Source organism: Juglans microcarpa x Juglans regia, chromosome 6D (genome assembly GCF_004785595.1).
Source record: "Juglans microcarpa x Juglans regia isolate MS1-56 chromosome 6D, Jm3101_v1.0, whole genome shotgun sequence".
NCBI lineage: Eukaryota > Viridiplantae > Streptophyta > Magnoliopsida > Fagales > Juglandaceae > Juglans > Juglans microcarpa x Juglans regia.
The window spans coordinates 19,787,067-19,810,985 of record NC_054604.1 but is presented as its reverse complement, the minus strand read 5'-3'; the positions used below and the strand labels follow the sequence as shown (position 1 = coordinate 19,810,985).

The following is a 23,919-nucleotide window of genomic DNA, read 5'->3' as shown; positions in this document are numbered from 1 at the left end:
ATTCTTATTCATTATTCATTATACATGTATCACGTTGCTGTGTAAATGCTAGAATTATGGTTAGTGCCTTATGTGGATGTTACGGGCCAACCCTCATTAGTTAGCTGTTATGCAGTTTTGTATATTAGTGGTATATTTATGTGCAGATTTTCTTCACAGCAAAGAGAAAGAGTCCTAATAGAAATAAAAACTCACATGTTCAACACCTATCTTTTATTGCCATTCATCTATTTTATTGCAGTTATTTATATATTCTTGTTGGGGGGTCAGTTTAGTTGGGCTGGTTCCGATAAAAAATTAACAACTTAGGCCTTTGAAACTGATTTCTTACAACCTTTCAGTTCTTCACAGCACAAATAGTACATTCTTCATAGTCAAACAACCTTCCAGTCCATTTTTTTATTCTTTATGTTTTAATATGTACTTTTTAATTAGTTTATATTAAGCTAAATACACTTTGGTCTTTTCTGTTTTGATAGCGGTCCTACTTATACTCTTTTCTTACACATCCTCCATCTCAACAGGTATGAACTATTTGACTCCACACCCATTACCTTTGTTACGTGTTTGTAATAAATTTTCTTTAGTACCCAATTATCATGATGTGCAATAATAAACAGATTTTGTATTGCAAGTCTTCTATTGTTGTTGTGGGATTATGGACTAAATTGGTTTGACGTAAAACGCATTTCCTACAGACTTCACTCATGGAAATTCTACATTTCCTACAAGTTAGTTGTGGTGGGGAAAATTATTTCATCATTAATGTAAAAGTATTTCTCACAACATTCCTTCATGGCAAGTAAGTTTTTCCCACCATCACACTTCATGGGTAATGCATTTAACACATGCTTACTTCCCACAAACGGTAATGGTGGGTAATAGTTTTACCCACCGATTGCACTCGTCGAACTTGCTCCTTTTACCACGAGCTTCATAGAACTTGAATTCCCTTTTGCGACGAAAATAGAAGTTTTTTCACATGGAACGTGCCGTGGTAAAACATTGATATGATCCATGAGTTAGAGTTATCGTGGATAATAAGACTTTTTACGCAAAGTATACGCCACGAGACTCCCACAGACTGATTTGGTGTGTAAAAGTTATTTCCCATGAAAAACCGGCCTTTTGCCATGAAGTTCCTCCCTGGGAAAATAGTGTATTTGTTGTAGTGGGAGGGCGGATTATTATTTAAGAGTAATGCAAAACACCACACAACCACCGTATTTTCATCTCACTATGTAAGATGTGGAATATTTATTACCGTTGGATGATAAAGAATCATCTAATAAATGATCATTCAATGGTGGTGTAGTGCATAGAGTTTTCTATTATTAAAATGATAAAGAATTTGTTTATATATTCTCATAATAGATTGTGATATATATAATACAAAAATATTATAAACATAACTTCAAGCACAAAAGATATTATCAACATATCTCTAATTGGAGACATATGACATACATTTATATATATGTATATATAGTATAAGTTTTCCTTCTTTAAGAAAAGAACTAAAATATTTATCATTTGTGGCCATTTCTGATTGTCATTGGCTTGCCCCTTAAGTTTTGTCCCAATGGAAACTTTTTCTGGCCATCCATCTACTGGCCGCAATAAATGGGTTGTCCGACCATGTAGTTCGTTCCAAATAGCCTGCCATAGTGTTGAAAGTGAAGGGAGTATATTTGTAACACCCCACCAAAGTCTACCATGAGGCCCTATGGATAATGGACCTTGTTAAAGGAGTTACTATCTTGAGAAGCTTAAGGATAAAGCCTAAGACACTTTGAGGACTTTAATTAGGAAAAGAACGAGCTAAAAGCATAGGGAGATAATTGATGCAAACCATTCACTATTCCTACACTACCTTTGTGATCCCCAAGCATGGATGAAGATACCATGGTGTTCTTCCATCTCACGACACCTACACTTTAGTCTAACCCCATGGAATTGAAGGAAGATTGAGTAGATCATTGATAAATGCAAGTGGTTCATCTCGGCAAACACCAACTCATCCCTTCCTCTTCCACCTCTTCCACCTTCAAGAAAAATGTCCCTCACCCTCTTCAATCTATTTCTTACTCAGTGGAGGGATTATTCTTCATCCATTAGACTCAAGAAACCAACCTAGTTGAAAGAAACTAACAATGGAAGGCCAATATTTTGAGAAAACTAGGATGTAACCAATTGCAAATCCAACCAAGCCATGGGAACTTATTTTCTAAAACTTTATTGCATCCCACACCCCCACAAGATTAGAAATCATAGACACTAAGATTCCCTAGCTGCACACAAGAAACTGATGATGAAGCTTCAAATTAACCTAGCCGAAACCACCATGGTTGTAGCTAAAGTGAGTAATCGGGTGAACCATGGTAAAAGGTGTGTTTAGAGTGATCATCCACCCCTTAGAAAGCCTATAAATACAACCCTTCCTACCTCACTTCACCTCACACCACTTACAAAAGCTATTGAGTGAGTTAGAAAGAAAGTGCTTAAAATAAAAAAGTGAAGAAAGAGCCTTAGCCGAGTGTTTGCAGGTGAACCTCCAAGACTATGAGTAATCTATTCCTTGTGTCTTGATAATTCAAGAGTAAAGCATGTTGAGTTGAGCATGAAGGTGCATGTTCAAAATAGATTGTGATGATAGTATCATAAGTGTTTCGTATGCCATGGTTATAAAGTAAAAATTTAGTTACAACATGCACTATCTTGGGTTGATCATCATTCCTATCTTGAGGTTACTATTGGTTTGAATGCATTGAGTTAAATGGCATAAAGAGGTTAGTATCAATTAGATTTTGATTTAATCACCTATGAGTATATGAATTTCATGCATAAAGTTGGTGCACACTTAGAGTTTAACCTAAGAAGTAAGCATGATCACTTAGCATAAGCAATAGCCTTGATTTCAAGTTGATATGAAACACATGCCACGGCTATGCTAACAAACACTATCATATAAGGTGTCTTGCCTTGGATAATATTCATATGACTTTGTATAAATGGTTCATTCATGTGATGACCAAGATTTTTGTTAAGCTTTCTATACATTTTATTACATATTGTTAACTCAGGTAAAGAGAGGAGGAATAACCCATTGAGAAATTAGGTTGGAATAGAAGTCATATGAGATCTTGAGGAAGGCCCAAGCCCATGAGGAATTCGACCTTGTAGTGGAATTAGGGTTTTGGGGCCCATTGGAATATGAAATGGAATGCCATAGTAAGGGTTTCAGATTTTTGCATGATTCTTAACATGTTCATGAAGATTGTCGCTCTACCTAATCTTTTAAAAGGATTAACTCAAAGAAATGCTTGTTTTTCCTAAGTGTGCTCACTCATATGTTTTGGCCATACATGGAGAGTCATTGATAAAGTTTTATTATGCACATTAGAAGATTCTAAGTTCATGAAAGTTGTTGAAATTTGCCAGCCAATTTATCACTGAGGTGCTATAGCATTTTGAGCAAATGAGGATGATTTTGAATCTGGACAAGGCCAAGTAGGATCAACCTCACTAAACGACTTATGTTTAGGGACCCTTATGATGAATGTTTTAGTTTGATAACACTTGATGTAATGGTCCCACATTTTGGGAGTCTCTTTGGGAACAATAATCTTTTTATGACTGTTATGAAAATTTCTGCTTTGGGATTTATGTGCTTTGGTACCATGACATATGTCTTGTTTATTTGACCTAAGTAGAATTTTTGCTGTGATATACTGCATACTATTAGATATCAATAGGTGTGTTGCATCTTAACTGTCATGTACGAGGGGTATGGAGCCTTGTGTTACATGTCCCAATGCTTCAGTCACTATTCAATCCCAAGCGGGGGCTGGGGGCGTCGCAGAAGTAGTAGTATCAGAGCGATTTCGTCTCTGTGTTTACCACAAGTTGTCCTAGGAACACATGGTACCTGATGCTAGGAGATTGAAATCTAATAGTTATAGGCTTGAACTTTATAGCTATAGGTCTGAATCCTTAAAGAGGCACGCTCGATGATAAGTATGCAGTTGAACTCAAATGGTGAAGTGAAGAAGTAAATCTCTACTTTTAGGAGAAGTTGATAAGCATTGGTTTTGTACATTTCAGGAGGAAAGGACCTAATGTGCGTAGACAACGCAAGGATGTTTCTCTGAGGTCACGAGATCAGGAGGCTAGGAACCCTCCATTGGAAGGAGGCTTGGCAATTGTGGAAGCCATATGGCAAATGACTAAGGTAGTAAGATTCCAAATGGCGTAAAGGCAGAATATGAGGCAAGAGCCGCCTAGAGGTGAGAATCGTGGATGCCTGTTCGAGAGATTTCTGGTATATCGATATCCGAACTTTATGGGTACAGAAGGAGTTTTAAGAGCCAATAAGTGGCTTATCGACTTGGATAGGACGTTTGATATCAGTGGATGCATGGAGAATTAGAAGGTCTAGTATGGCGGACACTCTCTCCAGGGAGAGGCTGGCATATGGTGGGATACGAAAAGGCAACTCTTGACACATGGAGAATTGGGAGATATCACCACTCTCACTTGGGAGCGTTTTAAGAAGGAATTCGATAGCCATTTCTTTCCAGAAATAGCTAAGTAGCAGAAGGCATTAGAGTTTATGAATTTGACTCAAGGTAGTCTGACAGTTGATCAATATGTAGCTCGATTTATAGTGTTAGGAAGGTTTTCCCCTCAATTGATTAGTACAGAGAAAATGCAAGCTAGGAAATTTCAAGACAGATTAAAACCAAAGGTTACGGAACCAAGTTGCTTGCTTGTAGATTGAGAATTTCCAAGAGCTAGTGAACGTTGCTTCGATAGCAGAGGCGGAGCAACGGAATTTGATTTCTCAAGTTCAGAATGATCGTAAGAGAGGGATATCCTACTCTCTAGGAAAGAACATGGGGAAGAAAAAGGTCCCCTATACTTCAGATAAAGGGAAGGCGAAGGTAGTTGGTAATGTGGTGCCTGTTAAGCCACCACCATGTTGTAGTTAAGAACGGAGACACAATGGGAATGTCGTTTTGCCACTGGAGCATGTTTTAGATGTGGCCAAACTGGCCATATGAATCGAGATTGTCAAATAATATGACAAGAGGAACATCGACTCCAGGAAGCAAAGGAAGGACCCTTGTAAGGGCTAAAGACTATGCAATCACTCGAGGAGAAGTGGATTTGGAAGCTGAGGAAGCTACGGAGCATCATATTCCTTTGTGTCATATAATTGCATGAGAAGATGTAAGTTGAGTACGAAATCCTTGTCCCATAAAGTTTTAGTAGATATTCCAGAGGAAAGGTAGTTGGATGCACTCGAATAGTTAGGAATTTTCCGTTGGAAGCCATAGGACTGACCCTAACCGTGGATTTGATCCTTTTCCATTTAATGGAATTTGACTTGGTCTTACTAATGGATTGGTTGTTTGAGCACTGTGTCAAGATAGATTGCCAAAGAAGGAAGGTGGTCTTTGAATTACCCTTGAAGGTAAAAATTTGTTACATGGGGGATGTAGTGAAGTCGATTCCATCAACCTTAACGGTAGGACGAGTGAAGAAAGCCTTGAAGGAAGGAGCTAATGCATATCTAGTGGTTATGATTAGTGAAACAGAGAAACCTAAAGGAGTCGAAGGGAATCCTATGATAGAAGAGTTTCCTGAAGTTTTTGCCGATGATCTGCCTGGATTACCCCCAAACCGAAAAACAGAGTTTGTAATTGAGTTAGAGCCAGTTGCGGCCCTAGTATACAAGGCACCTTATTGAATGGGCTTGGCTGACTTGAAGGAGCTGAAGGTTTAGATCGAGGAACTCCTCGAAAAGGGATTTATTCGCCCAAGTTTGTCCCCATGGGGTGCACCAGTCCTATTTGTGAAAAAGAAGGATGGAACTATAAGGATGTGAATAAAGTAACCATTAAGAATAAGTACCTTTTACCTCAGATCAACAACTTGTTGGATCAATTGCAAGGAGCGTCGGTATTTTCTAAGATAGACCTATGATCAGGATATTATCAATTGAAGATTAAGGATCAAGATGTACCTAAAACGACTTTTCAGACTCGTTATTGCCACTTTGAATTTTTAGTAATGCCTTTCAGATTGCCGAATGCCCGAGCAACATTCATGAATTTGATGAACCGAATATTTAGGCAGTATTTGGACAGCTTTGTAGTGGTGTTCACTGATGACATTTTGAATTACTCCCGAAGTGATGAAGAACACAGGGAGCACTTAAGGATAGTGTTGAGGACTTTACAAGAACATCAGTTGTATGCTAAGCTCAACAAGTATGAGTTCTAGCTCAGAGAGGTGAAATTTTTGGGACATGTCATTTCCAGTGAAGGTGTGGCTGTAGACCTTGCTAAGATAGAAGCAGTAATGGAATGGCCGAAACCGACCAATCCCCACGAGATACATAGTTTTTTGGATTTGGCAGGATATTACCGAAGATTCGTCGAAGGATTTTCTAAACTGTCTGGTCCCTTAACGACATTGACAAAGAAGAATGCCAAGTACGCTTGGAGTGAGGAATGTGAAAGGTGCTTCTAGGAACTCAAAAGGAGGTTAACCACGGCACCTGTGCTGGTTTTACCTAAGCCTCATAAGTCATATGTGGTTTATAGTGAGGCCTCTAAGATGGGTTTAGAGTGCGTATGAATGCAAGAAGAGCAACTCATCACTTATGCCTCGTGACAACTTAAGGATAACGAGTGAAATTACCTTACTCATGATTTGAAACTTGCTGCAGTAGTCTTTGCGCTGAAAATTTGGAGACATTATCTTTATGGAGAAAAGTGTGAGGTGTACATCGATCATAAAAGTCTCAAGTATCTGTTTTGTCAGAAGAACCTAAACATGAGGCTGTGAAGATGGGTTGAGATGATCAACGATTACCAATGTGAGATTAAGTATCACCCTGGAAAAGCTAATGTGGTAGCAGATGCCCTTAGTCGTAAGACTTAGGCTGAGGTGCAATCGTTTTTTACACGAATGCAAGAATTGCTGATAGGAATGTTGCCAAGAGATATCAGGTTAATGATGGTGCAGTAGATTGTACCATTAACTGACGGGGAAATTATTGAAGGACAGATTAAGGATGATAAACCAGAGAAATTTCAGCAGAAAATTCTGAAATCCAAAGGGCCATAATACTTCTCGATTGGTAAAGATGGGATTTTGTATTACAAGGAGAGGAAAGTGGTTCCTAATGTTCTTGAGTTAAAGGAAAGGATTCTAAAGGAAGCCCATTGCACACCATATACTGCTCATCCTAGTAGAACCAAGATGTACCGAGATTTGAAGGAAAAATTTTGGTGGAATGGTGAGTTGCAACCGTTACCAATCCCAGAATTGAAGTGGGAAGATGTGTCTATGGGTTTTGTGATAGGTTTGTCAAGGACATCGTAAGGAAAGAATTCGATTTGTGTCATAGTCGACCGATTGACCAAAACTACACCTTTTATACCTATTGCTAGTACATACTTGTTGGACAAGCTTTGTCGAGTTTATGTTAAGGAGATAGTTAGGCTTCATGGAGTGCCTAAGTCTTTATTATCTGACAAGGACACGCGGTTCACTTTGCGTTTCTGGCAAAGTTTACAAAAGATGTTGTGTAACATCCGGACCCAATCAAGCCTAGGGTTTATGTTTTTTGGTTTTGTTTCAATCATTTTTTTCTTTTAGACGTTAACTTCACCATCTATTTTCACCCCTAGAGTTTTCCTCTACGTCTTTGGCATGCACGTTTCTTCATCTCAACATTTGCCTAGGGTTTTTTTTTCCCATCACTATATATAAACTGTATCAACCAAGCAATAGCGTTGCCGCAAACCTCCACTCAAGCCTCCTTTTCCACGCCGCTGCTCTGTGGCAACCAAGACCAGCAGCGCTTCACGGATACCGGCCACCACCTCTCAAGCATCGCGTGCTTGTTCCCCTTATCCTAGTGGCAACCACGTGACTACCATGGAAAAGCCATGCAGCCCCCAACCACAGCCCGAAAAGGAACCCATTGTCACGTTCCGTGACGCTGCTGAACCAGACCACCCAATTGCACCGTAGCCCCTCTCTCCACCGTATACAAGCAACACCAAAGCCCAAGCTCCACCGAACGCCACCTTCCAACCAACCTCGCAAGCCCCATACTCTGTTTTATCCATCCAAAAATAGAGCAAGTTCTTGCTCAAGTCCTCCACTGAGTTTCCCTCCGCCGGCCTCTCACTCTTCCCGTGCCCCTCGGTTTTCAGTCATGTTACACGACGGAAGCCACTGTACGCAACCCCGTCGCCACCGCATGCCATCATTTCTCTCCCTGCCTCTCTCGCTCTCGCCGCTCAGCGTAGGCAGCTTCGCCGCCGCACTCCCTCCCCAGCTCGACAGTCGCGCCACCACGTTATTCCAACCCAGCCGTCACACGCGGCCCTAACTTCTCCTGGTGTAGGTCCCTGCCGTCACTACCTCGGTTATTTTTGTGTTTTTGTTCTCGTTCACTGCTAGTTTTCTCTTAAGGGTGTGTATATATATATATATATGTAAATTGTTTTGTTTTTTTTTTATATGTGTATATATATATATATATATATGCAAATTGTTAACCTAATATTTGAGTACTATTACCGGTGTATGTTTCAAATGTATGTTTTCGGATGAGTGGTCTTTTTGGGGTTTATCTTTAAATGGGTTTTGTCGTAAGACTCATAAAATATTATTTTTGCGTAAATAATATTTTTATAATATTGTAACTAAAGGAAGTAAACCTATTTTTTTAGAGATGAGTTTTTTATGACTTATTTTATGGAAATTTTAGTAACCAATGTATTCTTTTTATTTATAAAATATTGTTGGTATTTTAGATATTTTGAATATTAATTTTTATTGAGTTATATAATTATCATAATACTTATTCGATAAATTTTCTTCTTCAGTATAAATTCGATTAAGTGGATATTGATGGTCTTAGAAAATGATGGTATTTTAAGGTTATAAGGATTTTAGGTATTCAAGGATTAAAATAGGTTATTTTAGAAGCTTAGGATTAAATATCAAAATGTGTGATTAATTGAAAATTTTCGAGAATTAAGTGATTATTTTGTAGTGGCGATTAATTATTGTTCGACATTTTGAGAAAAATTTCGAAAAAACTAAGAAGTCTATATAAGCGGGGTTCCTATGCTAGACTTTGCATTAAAATAAAATGAGCTCAGGTTGACTTTTTGAAAAATATACATATTTGGTTATAAAAAGAAATTTGAACTACCTCAGTTATTTGTTCTGCAATTTTCATGAGATTCTGTTTAAGAAGAAATATTTTTCCATCATGACTGGTGTAGACATGAGCTTATTTTTAATATTTTATTCCTGATTTATGCAAAAAGAGCGAATTAAAAATTTGAGCACAAATATTGTAAATATGCTTTGGATCTGTTTTGATTATGAAGATAATATGATTTTGTTCAGTACTCTGTTTGGATAAGATGTGATTTCTGAAAATTTTAGGAATGACTCTTTGATTCTAAATTTGATTATGTTTTCGTTCTGTTCAATGTGGCCCTGCCACCGGTTATAATAGTGGATACGGCCCAATCACGAGTAATAATAGTGGATACGGCCCAAGCACCGGTTACAATAGTGGATACGGCCCAACCACGGGTAATAATAGTGGATACGGCCCAACCACGGGTTATAATAGTGGATACGGCCCTGCCACGAGTTATAGTAGTAGTCTCTGTTTTGAGTGCACACCTTGGTGACAGAGTGATTTATGTTCTGCTTGGTTATTCGCAGATTGCACAACCCTACCACGAGGGTTATACATGGCTTCTGTTCTGAGATGATGTTCTGATGATGATGATGATCATTTATGCTATGCAAAGGATATTTTTGAATGAAATTATTTCTAAATCTTCGCTCTGATATTTTGATAACATGTTTTGCTTCCGTACTCTGAAAATGAAAATGTTTTGCTCTGCATTTTGATTCCTGTGAATGCTCATGTTTACACACTGGTATATGTTCTCTGCTTACTGAGTTGTTGATAACTCACCCCTTGTCTCCATATATATTTTCAGATAATTTAGACATGGAGAAGCTAGGAGTGGAGATGGTAAGGGATGTACAGACGAGGTTAAGTACCCTGGTTCTTAGTCCAACAGTATTGGACCAGATTATTTCTGAAGATGGATCCCTGCGATACAAGGGGAGACTTTGTGTACCAGCAGAGAAAGAATTACGGGATCTACTACTGAGGGAGACGCACAGGTCCTTATACACAGTGCATCCGAGTAGCACCAAGATGTATCGAGACCTGAGACAACACTATTGGTGGAGCAGAATGAAGAGGGATGTATGTAATTTTGTAGCTCATTGTCTGACGTGCTCGATAGTTAAGGCTGAGCATCTAAGGCGTTCAAGAACACTACAACTAGTGCCGATCCTAGTCAGACTATGTGGGATTCCATCCAAGATTGTGTCGGATCAGGATTTACAGTTCACGTCAGCATTTTGAAGGAATGTGCAAAAGAATCTGGGGATTAGTATTTCTAAGGGTAGCTCCCATGAAAGGGGAGATGAGGTTTACAAAGATAGGCAATCTAACTCCCAGATTTACTAGCCCGTTTGAGATCCTAGAAAGAGTAGGAGCAGTGACTTACAGACTTGCACTCCCTTCACAATTCTCAGTCATGCACAATGTATTTCACATCTCAATGCTTCAAAAGTATGTGCATGATCCCTCCCACGTGATTGAGTATGCGTCCTTCAAATACATGAGGATTTCTGCTATGAAGAAGCATCGGTCAGGATCTTGGATCGGAAGGTACAAGTGCTCAGCAGCAAAACAATGCTGAGGGTCAAAGTGTTGTGAAGCCACCGCACCGAACAAGAGGCGACATGGGAGCATGAGGACGGTATGAGGGAAAAGTATCTCACCCTTTTTCTTTGTAGTATGTTCAATCTTGAGGACGAGATTGTTTTTAAGGGGGTAGAGTTGTAATACCCGAGTCCTACTACGTAGGTCCTTGCATCATTTTATTAATTCTTTAAGTTAACTATTTTGAGATGAAGATTTTTATTACTTTTAGTTATTTTATTTTAAGATGAGTATGCTTTATTTTAAAATATGATTTATTAAAATAAATCAAGGGTATTATTTTTAGGACTTTAAAATATTTCCTCTTAAGTCCTCTAATTTTATTCATTTATGAAATGGCCCAATTATTCTCTACCATTAGATTGGAAGGTGAAAAGTATCCTTGAGGTGGATAGATCTCTACCATCCATTTGGTTCCTTGTGTTGGGAGGAGGAAACAAAGACCAAAAAACCATTTCCCTCCTCCAAACGTACGGTAGAAGCAACTAAAAAGAGAAAACAAAAACAAAAACAATCCTAAGGCATTTCTATCCCCCATACCCGTCGGTCAAGACCCAAGGAAAAGAGAAAATTTCACTTCCTTTCCAAGTAAGCTAAAGCCAACGCCACCTTCATTCCTTTCCTTCCTCTTTCCTTTTCATCTTCAAGAAAGCAAGTTCCTCTCATCTCCTTCAAGCTTGTGACTCCATAGCAAGGGAAGAAGGAAAAAATAAATAAATTCTCATCCTCTCCAAACCATACGAGTATACTCCCTCCATACCCATTTTCGGTTTTGACTCAAAACTTTGAACCAAAGCTTGATTTCACATTCCAAAGGGTGAAATCTTGACGGTAATAGACTTTTGGTTTATTCCCTAGTGTGATTTACATGTGGGTTTCAAGTTTCACCATTTTTCTTACCTATGATGTTTTGGTATTGGGGTTTAAAACAGTGATATTGTGTTGCTCTTCATCCACACGGCTTACCTCCATTTGGTCTTCCACTTGTGTTTTAAAAAGGGCTAAGAGCTTAAGCTAAAAATCCTAATTTGACTTATTTGTTTTTAATGAGATTTTGAAAGCCAACTAAGTTGTTTTAGCTTGTGTTTTGGTGTAGTTAAATTCCTATATTGCAAATAAATATGTATGCCCTATTTTTGGCCCAAACCGAATGGTATTATAGTTGTTTTGCTATGTATTTTCCAATATTTTGAAAATGCTATGTTGTTATTAAACTTGGTTTAATCATAGGTGATGATTAAAGTGATTTTAAATTATATATGCTGGTATCATGTGCCTTGTGTTGAGGTTTGGTTGGTAATCTATTTTTAGGATACTAGAGGTTTGGTTTAGAGGTTTTGCTTTGGTTTTGTAATTTTATATCTTGCTTTCCAAAGGTATTAAGTGGATAAAGCATAAGTTTGAGTGTTTAAAAGTTTAAAAGTTTGCTTAATGAGTAACATTGCTATACCTTATGCTACTTTAATTTTTGTGAGAGATTTTATCTAAACTAATTAATATATTGCTTATGTGAATAGGTTATAGCTTAGTTAGTTTAGATATAAGGGATTAATTGTGCATGATGTATTATGATATGCAAAACTGTCCAAGTATTTCTAAGTCTATATCATGCCATGTCTTGATGTAAAAATAGCCAATTTACGTTGTTTCTCGTTTGGTTAGATTCTACCTAACCCAAGAGTCCAAAATATTAATAACCTAACATTTTTATAATGAGGGACTACAAGTTGATTTAAAGGGCATGTTTCCTAAGATTGTTTAGCCTACTTGAGATGCCTAAATCTATTTTAAAGCTAATTGTTGAGAATTTTTAGACTTTATCTCCTAATGTCCACAAGTCAAAGTGAGCTTGAACCAAAGAGACCTTGCTTGAAGCCTATGAATTCTTAACTACTTTTTATGTAAGCCCTTAAAATAGCCTTTCCATGGACAGCTAGCATGTCTTAATATTTAAGTTATTTCTCTTGAAAGTTGATGTGAGGAGTAGTCATTTGGGTTAATGTTAAGCATAGAAGAGACGTTAGATTGTAGTATCGTGGTTGTATCTTTTAAAGGGAGAGCTAAAGAATATTGTATAAGTATTAACATGCTTATACTATTTATTGGAATAGGACCTATATTGACGTTGGAAGTATCGAGGACTATAGAGGTAAGTAGCTATGACCATGCTTCTTACACCTAGTTCTCTTCATGAAAGAATGTCTCTCTCTTTTCAAATGTTCTTCTAAAGAAAGAGTAAATGTATATAAGGTAATGCTTGCATGTAGGTTCTAAGTCATGATAGCCCCTGTTAAGTATCCTATCGATTATAATTGTGTGTATGTGTATAAGGTAATGCATGCACGTAGGTTCTAAGTCATGAGATTTCCATACATGCTCTCTCAATAAACTTATTGATTATTCCTATATGTAGTATAGTATGAAAATGTATCTTTTTCATAAAAATGCACGTGCATCAGAGTAAGAAAGATGATGAAAATATTTTGATTGCAAAGGAAAGGAAAGGAACGTCTCATGCCTTATGCTTTAAGCGATGCTTTCAATGACGCAAAGAAAGTGTTTCAAAATGTTCCTATGAATTGATGCTTTAAATGATGTGAATAAAACGTTTTAAGATGTCCCTATGAACTGATGTTAAATTGTCCTTATGAACTGACACTTTATGGATGCCATGAAAAATGTTGTTTAAGCTCATGCTTTTAAAATGATGTTTTTATGAATGCACTGTTAAATGAAAAGATGATGTTTAAGTTCATGCTTTTAAATGACGTTTTCCATGAATGAACTGTTGATTGAAAAGGACTGAAAGGACTGAAATGAATGAAAGAGAGGACTGAATGAATGAATGTCTTATTGTATGAAAATACGTAACGGCCATATGAATGAAAAGGGTACCAAAGGAATGGACAGATTGCAATGCCGGGTAAGTAGTATTGGTAGTGCACCAAGTGCTGCCCCTTGACTGAAAGGGATTCCCAACCTGTGGCCACAGGCGGAATCCAGGTCCAAAGGAAGGCCTCTAACCCCAACACAAGGGGCGTAATAGTGTGTACTGACCAAAGAAAGTGAAACATGAAAGCATGGTTATTTCTTAAAATGTTTAGACATAAAAGCATAGTTATTTCTTAAATGTTTATGCATGAAAGTATGGCTTATCCCTTAAACTGTTATGCATGAAAGCATTGTCAAGAATTAGCAAAAGGTTTATGTATGAATGTTTTCAAAAGAAAAAAATAGATGCCTAGTATATTCACTGCATAGTGTACTACTTACTGAGTATTTGACTCACTTTTGTTTCAAATGTTTTAAATGTCCAGGTAATGATGAAAAGGCTGGAGAGCAAGGCGTTATTGCAGAAAGAGAGACGGACGCTTAGTGTCTTCCCTGTTGGTTTGACTTTACATGGATGATGAGTTATGTTTATGGGTGCTGCTGTTATGTTGGGACGGAGTCTCTTCTTGACTATAACAGTTTTGTTTTTATAACGTACGATGGACTCTAAGAGTATTTTATGGATGAATGTTCGAATAGAATGTCTATCAGGGTTTCCTTTATTAAATTAGAAATTTAGAGTACATGTGTGTCATGTTCATGCTGATCACATCTTACTAGAAAAAGAAAAGAAAATGAAAATGAAAGAAAAGAACAGGTATGTACGTCGCGATCCTGCTCTTCCCGGGGAGAGGTTGTGACAATAAATAATTACAAAACACAAAAAACTAAAAGCACAAAGAAGAAAACCAAATAGAATACTACATAACACAATTACACAACAACTAGTTTGCAATATGGCAATATCACAAGTCTAAGACTCTAATTTAGATTTTAGTTTACTCATCTTTCCATATTTTACATCAAAACAATTTCACAACACAATTAGAACATAACAAATTAACAATAATAAATTTTTTCATTCAAAACAAAAAGAAAAAAACTAAGCCGAGCATGTAGCACACTCACAGTGGGAAATAGCTCTTGGACTATTGTACACTATTCAAAAAATGTGCTCAAAAAAGTTTAAAATACATGTACATACACAGATAAACAAGTTAAATATCAAATAATAGGAAAATCATATTTTACCGGTTGTGTGAAATTGGTTGTAGCGGCAATGGGAAATTGATTTTGGGTGAGATGTAGGGATATGTGATCGTTGGTGAGACATGGGTGGAAAGGGACAAGAATAGACTAAGAGAGTTCGGAGAGATGATAGCAAGATAGATGAAATCAGAGACAGAGGTGAGCGGAGAGAAGATGAGTGAGAGACCTTGGTGACCTGTCCAAACGGATGTTGGTAGAGGGAGAGGCTGAGTGGCATGAGAGAGGAGAGAGGCAGTGAGGCATGGTGCATGAATGCAGTGAGAGAAGAGACAACGTGAGATAGGAGAGAGATATTGGGGTTGTCCCACATCGGTTGTGGAAGGGGCTGGAGGTTAGTTTATAAGTGTGAGGGAAAATCTCAACTCTTGAGCTAGCTTTTGAGGTTGAGAGAGGCCCAAGACCACCCAACATTGGTATTAGAGCCCAGGTTTACCAACAGCCTCTGGCCCAATAGTTCGTAGAAGAAACGAGTTGTCTCTGCTCCGACCTAGGGCCCGTTGTGTAAGGGGGAGATTGGGTTGTCCTACATCAGTTGTGGAAGGGGTTGGTGGTCAGTTATAAGTGTAAGGGAAGTCTCACCCCTTGAGCTAGCTTTTGTGGTTTAGAGAGGCCCAAGACCACCCAACACTCGTATCAGAGCCAACACACACATTGCGAAAACAAACACACACACACGCACACCAACAATGACAACCAAAGTAAACAAGCACACGATCAAGCAAACACAACACACAATTTACGTGGTTTGGTAACTTGCCTACATTCATAAAGTTGAAGAAATCTTATTAACTAGAGGAAATTACAATCACTCAATCTCAACTCACTCTCTCATAAAATATGCACTCACTTGACTATTGTTCTCCCTGAAAAATATGTTGAAAATCGCACACAATAAGTCAAATATTATATATTTATAGCAAACGACACTGGAAACCCTAATTGGCAAAAATTGGGTCATTTGCTCAAGCGGCGTGTCGAGTGCACCTCGAGCAAATAGCCAATCAACATTGGCTCTAGCGAACACTAGGATTTATGTCTCCCTTGAGTTCACTGTGGTGCTCAAGCCCACTGTCAAGTGTACCTCGAGCGAACTCATGAGTTGAGCTTCACTTGAGTGCTAAGTCGAGTGAACTTTCTATTTCTTGATTTTTTGCTCACAAACCAGACTACACATACAATCCAACAATCTCCCACTTTGAAACTAGTTCTCCACATGCCATCCACTATTTCCAACCAAGCCTTACCACCTCTCCAGCTCATAGATCCCATCTTCAAGCCATAAGATGCACTGAAGTCGAGCTTGAATTTAGTCTCTTACGTACATAGCCCATAGTCAACACATCCACTAGGTGGTTCACGACTCCCACTGCACTTGGAGTATTCGTTCTCGAACAGATCTTAGCAACCTCAGCCAACTTCCCTAGGCTTACATGAGGAACGACAAAGTCGACTCCCTTTGGCTTCTTTATATGATTCGCACGATCAAGCCTGCCTTTTTGCACTCCTGTATTTTCTTGCACATCACTGGACCTTAATGTTAAATACACAGAGTTATATCTCTTACCATGCACTAAGACCACACACCCTTAGTAATCTTCCAAGTTCTTCCAGAGAATGCTATTGGATAATTGTTGTCATCAAGCTGTCATACTTGCTGAAAAGTCCACACGTCTTTGTTTGGAAGTGTGATGCGCATATCACCCACTCCCACTACATCTAGTGCCTTTTCACCAGCAACTTACATTCCCAAGGTCCCTAGCAACATAGTTTTGCATGATCTCTCGATGTGAGGTATTATGGAACGAAGCCCTTAAATCCAACACCCAATCATCAATCAAATTGTGCATTGCAAGAGTTAGGGCATCATGTATTTCTTCACCCACTACATTCGCAACATCATCCTCAGCACTTTCTTGATTCCTGCAGTTTCTATTGATGTGGCCCTGCTTGCCACAACTCTAGCTTGTGATTTGCTGCTCAGATCTCGTCTTGCTCTTCCCCTTACTTTTGGTGCTTGACCTGTGATGTACCATGCTCGGATTGTCAACATTTAGGGCTAATCCCAAACCCAAGAACTCACCCGAGTCTCTTCTACGTACCTCTTCAGCAAGCATCATGTCACGTATGTCCTCGTAGTTTAGTTTCATCTTGACGGCTAAACTACTCACAACCATCCTCATGGCCTCCCAACTATTTGGTAGCGATGCTAACAAAATTGACTCTCTGATCTCATCATCAAACTTAATCTCTATAGAAGAGTTTATTTGTGATTGTATTGAATTCATTCAAGCGTTGGACCATAGACATAGCTTTTGACGTCCTCAGATTGAACAACTTCTTCATTAGGTGCTTTTTGTTATTCGTCAATGGCTTTTCATACATACTTGACAAAGCCACCATGAGATCTGATGTGGTTCTCTCCTTACTAACATTGTGTGCCATTATTCTGGACAAGGTCAGCCGAACAATCCCCAGAACCTGTTGGTCTAACAGGATCCACTCAACATCATCCATAATCTGCCACTTCTTTCCCAACAATGGAAGATGAAGCCTTTTCCTATAGAGATAGTCCTTGATATGCATCTTCTAGTTCCCAAAATCAGTGTCGTTGAACTTCTCAATCCCAAGTATATTCACTTTGTCTCCAGCCATTGTTCTCCTTCAGATCCGACCTTGGCTCTTAATACTAATTGTTGTCCTAAAACACAAATGCACACAAATGATGGCAACCAAAGTAAACAAGCACATGATCAAGCAAACACAACACACAATTTACGTGGTTCGACAACTTGGTTACATCCACAAAGCTGTATAAATCTTATTAACCCTTATTAACCAGAGGAATTACAATTACTCAATCTCAACTCACTCTTTCTAGGGTTTTTATTCTCTCACACAATATGCACTCACTTGACTATTGTTCTCTTCGAAAAATATGCTGAAAATTATACAATAAGTCAAATATTAAATACTTATAGTAAACGGCGCTGAAAACCCTAATTGACAAAAATTGGGTCATTAGCTCGAGCGGCGTGTCGAGTGCTCCTCGAACGAACAACCAATCAACATTGGTTTGAGTGTTGTGTCGAGCGCAGCTCGAGCAAACACTAGAGTTTGTGTCTCACGAGACTTAAGCGAACTCAAGGGTTGAGCTTCACTCAAGCCCATTGTCGAGTGCACCTTGAGAGAACTCACATGTTAAACTTTGCTTGAGTGCTAGGTTGAGAGATAGTCAAGCGAACTCTCTATTTCTTATTTTTTCTGCTCACAAACAAGGCTCCACATGCAACCTAACAAGAGAATCATCGATGAATAAGAGGGTGGGGAGGGGGTCGGGGTTATGAAGCTCTAACCTAAAACGATGTTGTTTGGTGTATTAAACCAAACGGCGTCGCTTCTTATTATTTTTTTCTAAAATGTAGTTATAAAATGATAACATTTAACTGACTTAAGTTAAACCGCTTCATTTTATATAAGAATAAAATAAAAATATATATTATATCTATTGGTTAATTGGTTTGAACACGGTTGAGACTGGAACTAAACAGACCAACGTTGGTTTCTTAGGTTTTTTACCACTGGCCGATTAGTTGTCCACTGGTTTCAGCTAGTTCTTGTCTCCAGCAATCGATTTGATTGGTTACTATTCATCCCTAGTACTTGGGTGTTGGACCATGGCAAAAGAAACTATCACGCTAGCTCTCACATCGAGTTTGAGGTGAATTTCTCAATCTACGGATGCCACATCCCAACGACTCGCAAGGATTTATGAAGATTGGAGATGAGGAGTACATCCACATCATCCTAAGTCGATTACAAACCGTAAGGATTTATGAAGATAAGTGCTGGGGGCACATCCTCTCAGCCTCCCAGGTTGGTCATGAGCTCCTCATCCTTGCAACTTGAAAAGGGTATTGAAGATTGGGGGGTACGTCCCTCCGATGTCCCAAGCCAATAATGTGATTATCCAGACAACCCAAATTTTAAGGGCATAGTATAGTGTTATGTAGAAAACCATGCTAAGATAGCTGCCATCAACTTCTAGCTTCACTTCATAGTATGAGAAGCTTGAAAGTCCTAGCTTGAAAGTTCTAGTTTCAAAGAAGTAGGGTGGATGACAATCAGTAAGGGTTGAAGGAAGGATAATTGTTTCAGTAGGGGAGGTGTGTGAATAGTGGGCAGATCGAACGCTTTGATTGTAGCCTTCAAAGTATCAAGGGAAGTGAAGAAGAATAAGAAAAATTGTAGGTGAAGAAAGGAACATGGGAGAGTTGAGAGGATGCGTTTGATTGCAAAAAGGGAGGGGTGGAGTTGCAACTGTTAAGGCCTTAGGGTGAGGGGTTTGGTTTTTGGTGAGGAGGTGAGAGGTAAGAGGTAAGAGTGAAAGTGAGTGGAGAAGAAACTGACAAAAAAAAGGGAGAGAAGATTGTCTAAACAACAGTTCATTGCCTATTTACTCGTCAAAATACTTACATGATGCATATCCTTTACGCACTTTTTTTTTTTCCAAAATAGCTTAAATAAAAATAATAGCTAATTGTTGTAATGTACCTATAAAAATTAGTGTAGATTTAAATTATGAGATAAACATAACAAAAAAACCAAAATAAAGTGCTTGAAAGGAAGGGATCGGTGAAAACTTCAACTACCAACCACCTCTCAAGTTCTCATACCATTGTAACAAAGAATTAAGAAAAATAAAGAAGAAAAAAATAATTAAGAAATCGCATTGAGAGAGGATTCAATTAACAACTGTACCTTCCAAACTCTTTACCTAAATAAATGTCTTACCAAATAAAGACCAAAAAGTAATATATATATATATATATAATCATTAATCGAAATTAGTGGAAAGAGGAACAGAAAGTCCAAAACATTAAAAATCAAAAATAACATTTGGCTCCATCTTTGTGGCCTTCATACTTATGTTCTTCTTCCCTACCCATCTTTTCGATGCCCCACCCTCATTTTTAAGCCGAGGCCTAGGGTCTGACTCTTGGGGTGACCACAAATGGGAACATCGAGTCAGTTGCTTGGTGTTAGGTTTGTGGGATCTAGTTTATTCTTGTGATGGCATGACATGATGACCCAATCCGACAAGAATTCATTATAATTTTTTAGTGGATTTTCAATTAAGCTTGGGACATTCAGTTCAGGCTCACAAACTTCACTGAAGCAACCACAGCTTGCAGAGACTATCCAAGAGTCGTGGTGCATCAGGTAGTACACCTTGTGGAAGTGTAGCTGCTATGACCAAGACATAAAGAACAAAAGGCTGGGGTGGGCGCATGACATTGCAGCCTCCTTGAGGAATTAGCTAGGAATGTAGTGGACAAAAGTCTGCATTTTTGTTTAGTGAGTAGAGTTGGTCTCTTTTGTTGTTTTTCCATTTTTGGCGTTTATGCGTTATGTACATATCCTATATAAAAAGCTGTGTATTCTGCTTATGAGGAATAAGAGAGAAACAATTATTTTCCTTCACCATTGATCTTTGGTTTCATGCTCTCTTCTCAATCATCATATCATTTTTTATTTCTTCAACATGGTATCAAAGACTTGTGATTTCTACCACTGATTTTTTCGTTCCTACTGATTTTTGCCTATCGCTTTTGCACCTCACTATCTTAACATCATATTGGCAGATAAAGGATCTTCCATTAACACTTCTCATGACTCCTCTCCCTCTAAAGACCAAATCAATCCCTTCTTCTTGCATCATAGTGATAATGCCAATACTGTGATGGTCACTCCACACTTGACAGGACCCAGCTATCTTTCATGGCATCGTTCCTTCACACTAGCCGTCTCCATTAAGAATAAACTTGGGTTCCTTGATGGAACCATCGAAACACCAAGCCTCACCAGCCCTCTTTACATACCTGGTTGAGGTGTAATTACCTCATCCTCTCGTGGATTTTAAATTCCATTTCTAAGGAGATTGCATCTAATGTTCTATACATTAGCTCTACCAAAATAGTGTGGGACAAACTCAAAGCTCATTTTGCACAACCAGACAATGTGAGGATCTATCAACTTCAACAATAGCTTGCTTCCATCACACAGGGCTCTCAATCTATAAATGATTACTTTACTCAACTCAATGCTGTATGGGAAGAGCTACATAACTATAGACCTCTCCCTCACTGTTCTAGTGAGCTATGTACATGTAATATTGTAAAGTTCCTTGTTGAAGCTCACCAAACAGACTGTGTTTTTAAATTTCCAAAGGGACTAAATGATAGCTTTGATAGCATCAAGGGAAAAATCATTTCGATGACTCCTATGCTATCTTTCAATAGGATCTTCTCATTGGGTTTGCAGGAAGAAAGGCAGAGGGAGACTCGTGCTCTCCTACTGCCTAACCATGAAACCTCAGCCTTGGCTGCATTCCAATCCCAGGCCAAGAAAAGGGAGAAGGCTGAGGTAACCTATTACCGCTATGGTAAGAATGGACACACCAGAGACAAGAGCTACCACTTGATTGGCTTCCCTCCTAAATCTAAAGGGGATTTTCATCTGGTATGCTTTCAGCTAGACATTTAGCAAATCAAGTTACATCACAGAATCATGAAAAGACATCTATGGAAGGTTCACAGTTGCCCATTACTGAAGCTCAAATTCAAAAGCTCATTGCACTTGTTAATGCTCAGACATCTCAGCTCAATGTTAGTTACTCCTCATCACCTAACCAAATCAAACCTACAGATACCACAACCAGTGCCCCTCACTCCTCCAAAATGGCAGGTACAAACGCATACTCATCTATTACTTGTGCCTTACCAAATTCATCCATTTTTTCTACCAATCACCATGAACATCTTGCCTCTCTTTTACATCACCACTCGATTGACTCAAACTACATCTTGGATACTTGATACTAGAGCCACAAACCACATGGTCTGTTCTACCTCACTTATTACTTCTATCACTCGTGAGACTCAATCTTTTGTTCAATTACCTAACAAAATTCAGGACAAAGTAACTCACATTGGTACTGCGAAGTTATCAAATTCTTTGAGTCTCACTGATGTACTATGTGTACCCTTCTTCACCTTCAATTTGATCTCTATTAGCAAGCTCACCTACAACACCTCTCTTTGCCTTATTTTTCTAAGCAAACTTTTCTTCATACAAGCTCTCTCTTCACGGATGACGATTGGACTTGCTAAGGTATACAATGGCCCTTACTTCCTCATTTCCAACTCTCCTTGCTGCAATGCAATCAATGGTTTACTTTCTTCTAGTAACATTGTCAACCAATCATCATAGACAATTTCTAGTCATGTCTTCCAAGAAAATAGTCAATAGGGATTTGATCTTTAGTACTTTAGATTAGGACACACTTCTCAACAGAGAATGAATGTAATCCAATCTTATGTTCCTAATGTAAAAAGTGACAAAGATATACAATGCATTGTTTGCCATTTGGTAAAACATAAAAGAAAATCTTTCAATTTGAGTACTTCTTGCACTTCAGCTCCTTTTGAATTGGTCCATTTTGACATTTGGGGCCCTTACTCACAAGCTTTACTTCAGGGTCACCATTATTTTTTTACTATAGTTGATGACCACTCTCGAGTCACTTGGGTTTATTTATTGAAACTAAAATAAAAAACCAGATCCCTTTTACAAAACTTTGTTCACATGGTTCACATCCAGTTCAATACTAAAATAAAGCAAATAAGATTTGACAATGGCTGGGAATTTGACAAGCCTAACTTCCATAATTCTAGTGGGATCTTGCATCAAAAAACCTGTGTTTATACCCCTCAACAAAATGAGATGGTTGAAAGAAAGCACCAACACCTTCTCTATGTTGCTAGAGCCCTCATCTTCCAAGCTTTTCTTCCTCTTCAATTATGGGGGGATGGTGTCATGACAATAACTCATCTCATTAATAGAATTCCAACCCCTACCTTGAACAATAAATCCCCTTATGAAGTCCTTTTCTCAACCATCCCATCATACACACATCTAATGGTATTTGGATTCCTTTGTTTTGCATCAACCCATAGACACAACAGACCAAGGCAAGTTCTAGGGCCAATAAGTGCATCTTTCTTAGCTATCCAGCTGGTGTCAAGGGTTATAAGCTCTATGATTTAGAGAATCAGTCCTGCTTCATTTCCACAGATGTCATTTTCTATGAATCCAGCTTCCATTTTCAAAATTCTGACTCCAACACCATCCTTGTTGCACCTCCACCTGGTTTGGTCCTTCTTTCCCCCTTATCAGACTCCACATTCTCTTATCCTGAAATTGTTCTGCATTCCTCCACTAATTCTGATCCCACATCACCAGATTTGCTTGACAACAATATCTATTCCCCATCACCTAAACAGTCTCCAGCCACTCAACTTCTTGCACATTCATCTCAAACCCATCACTCACCACCCACTGCTTCTAATCCTACCCATGTCATCTCTCTTAGGAGATCAGATCGAAATAGAAAACAACCCACCTACTTACAAGATTATCACTGTAAACTTGCCATTGCCACCAACACTTCACAATCTCTTCTTACCTCAACTGCTCACCCTCTGTATCAACACTTAACCTACACTAAAGTATCACCATCTCATAAATCATATGCCCTCTCTCTCTCTCTATCTCTCTCCCTCCCATTCATGAACCAAATAGTTACCAAGAAGTTGTGAAATCTCCACATTGGCAAGAGGCAATGAATTCTAAACTAAAAGCTTTAGAAAATAATGGCACTTGAACTGTCACCACTCTCCCCTTGAAAAATCAATTGTTGGATGTAAATATGTGTACACGGTCAAGTTAAGATCTGATGGGACCATAGAAAGAAATAAAGCAAGACTGGTGGCTAAGGGTTACACACAAAAGAAAGGATTTAATTACCATGAAACTTTTAGGGTTGGTTTGGATTCAAAGATGAGATGAGATGGTTTTAGATGAAAGATGAAAGTTGAAAAAAATATTGTTAGACTATTATTATT

At 38.4% G+C, this 23,919-nt stretch overlaps 1 long non-coding RNA gene across 1 annotated transcript; it reads left to right on the top strand.

Annotated features, from left to right (window-relative positions):
* The first annotated feature begins 1,211 nt into the window (after window positions 1–1,211).
* LOC121234073 lies at window positions 1,212–15,388 on the top strand. Its single transcript, XR_005934295.1, has 3 exons — window positions 1,212–1,223; window positions 13,361–13,364; window positions 15,243–15,388. It is a non-coding gene; the product is annotated as an uncharacterized LOC121234073 (long non-coding RNA).
* Window positions 15,389–23,919: the final 8,531 nt, after the last annotated feature.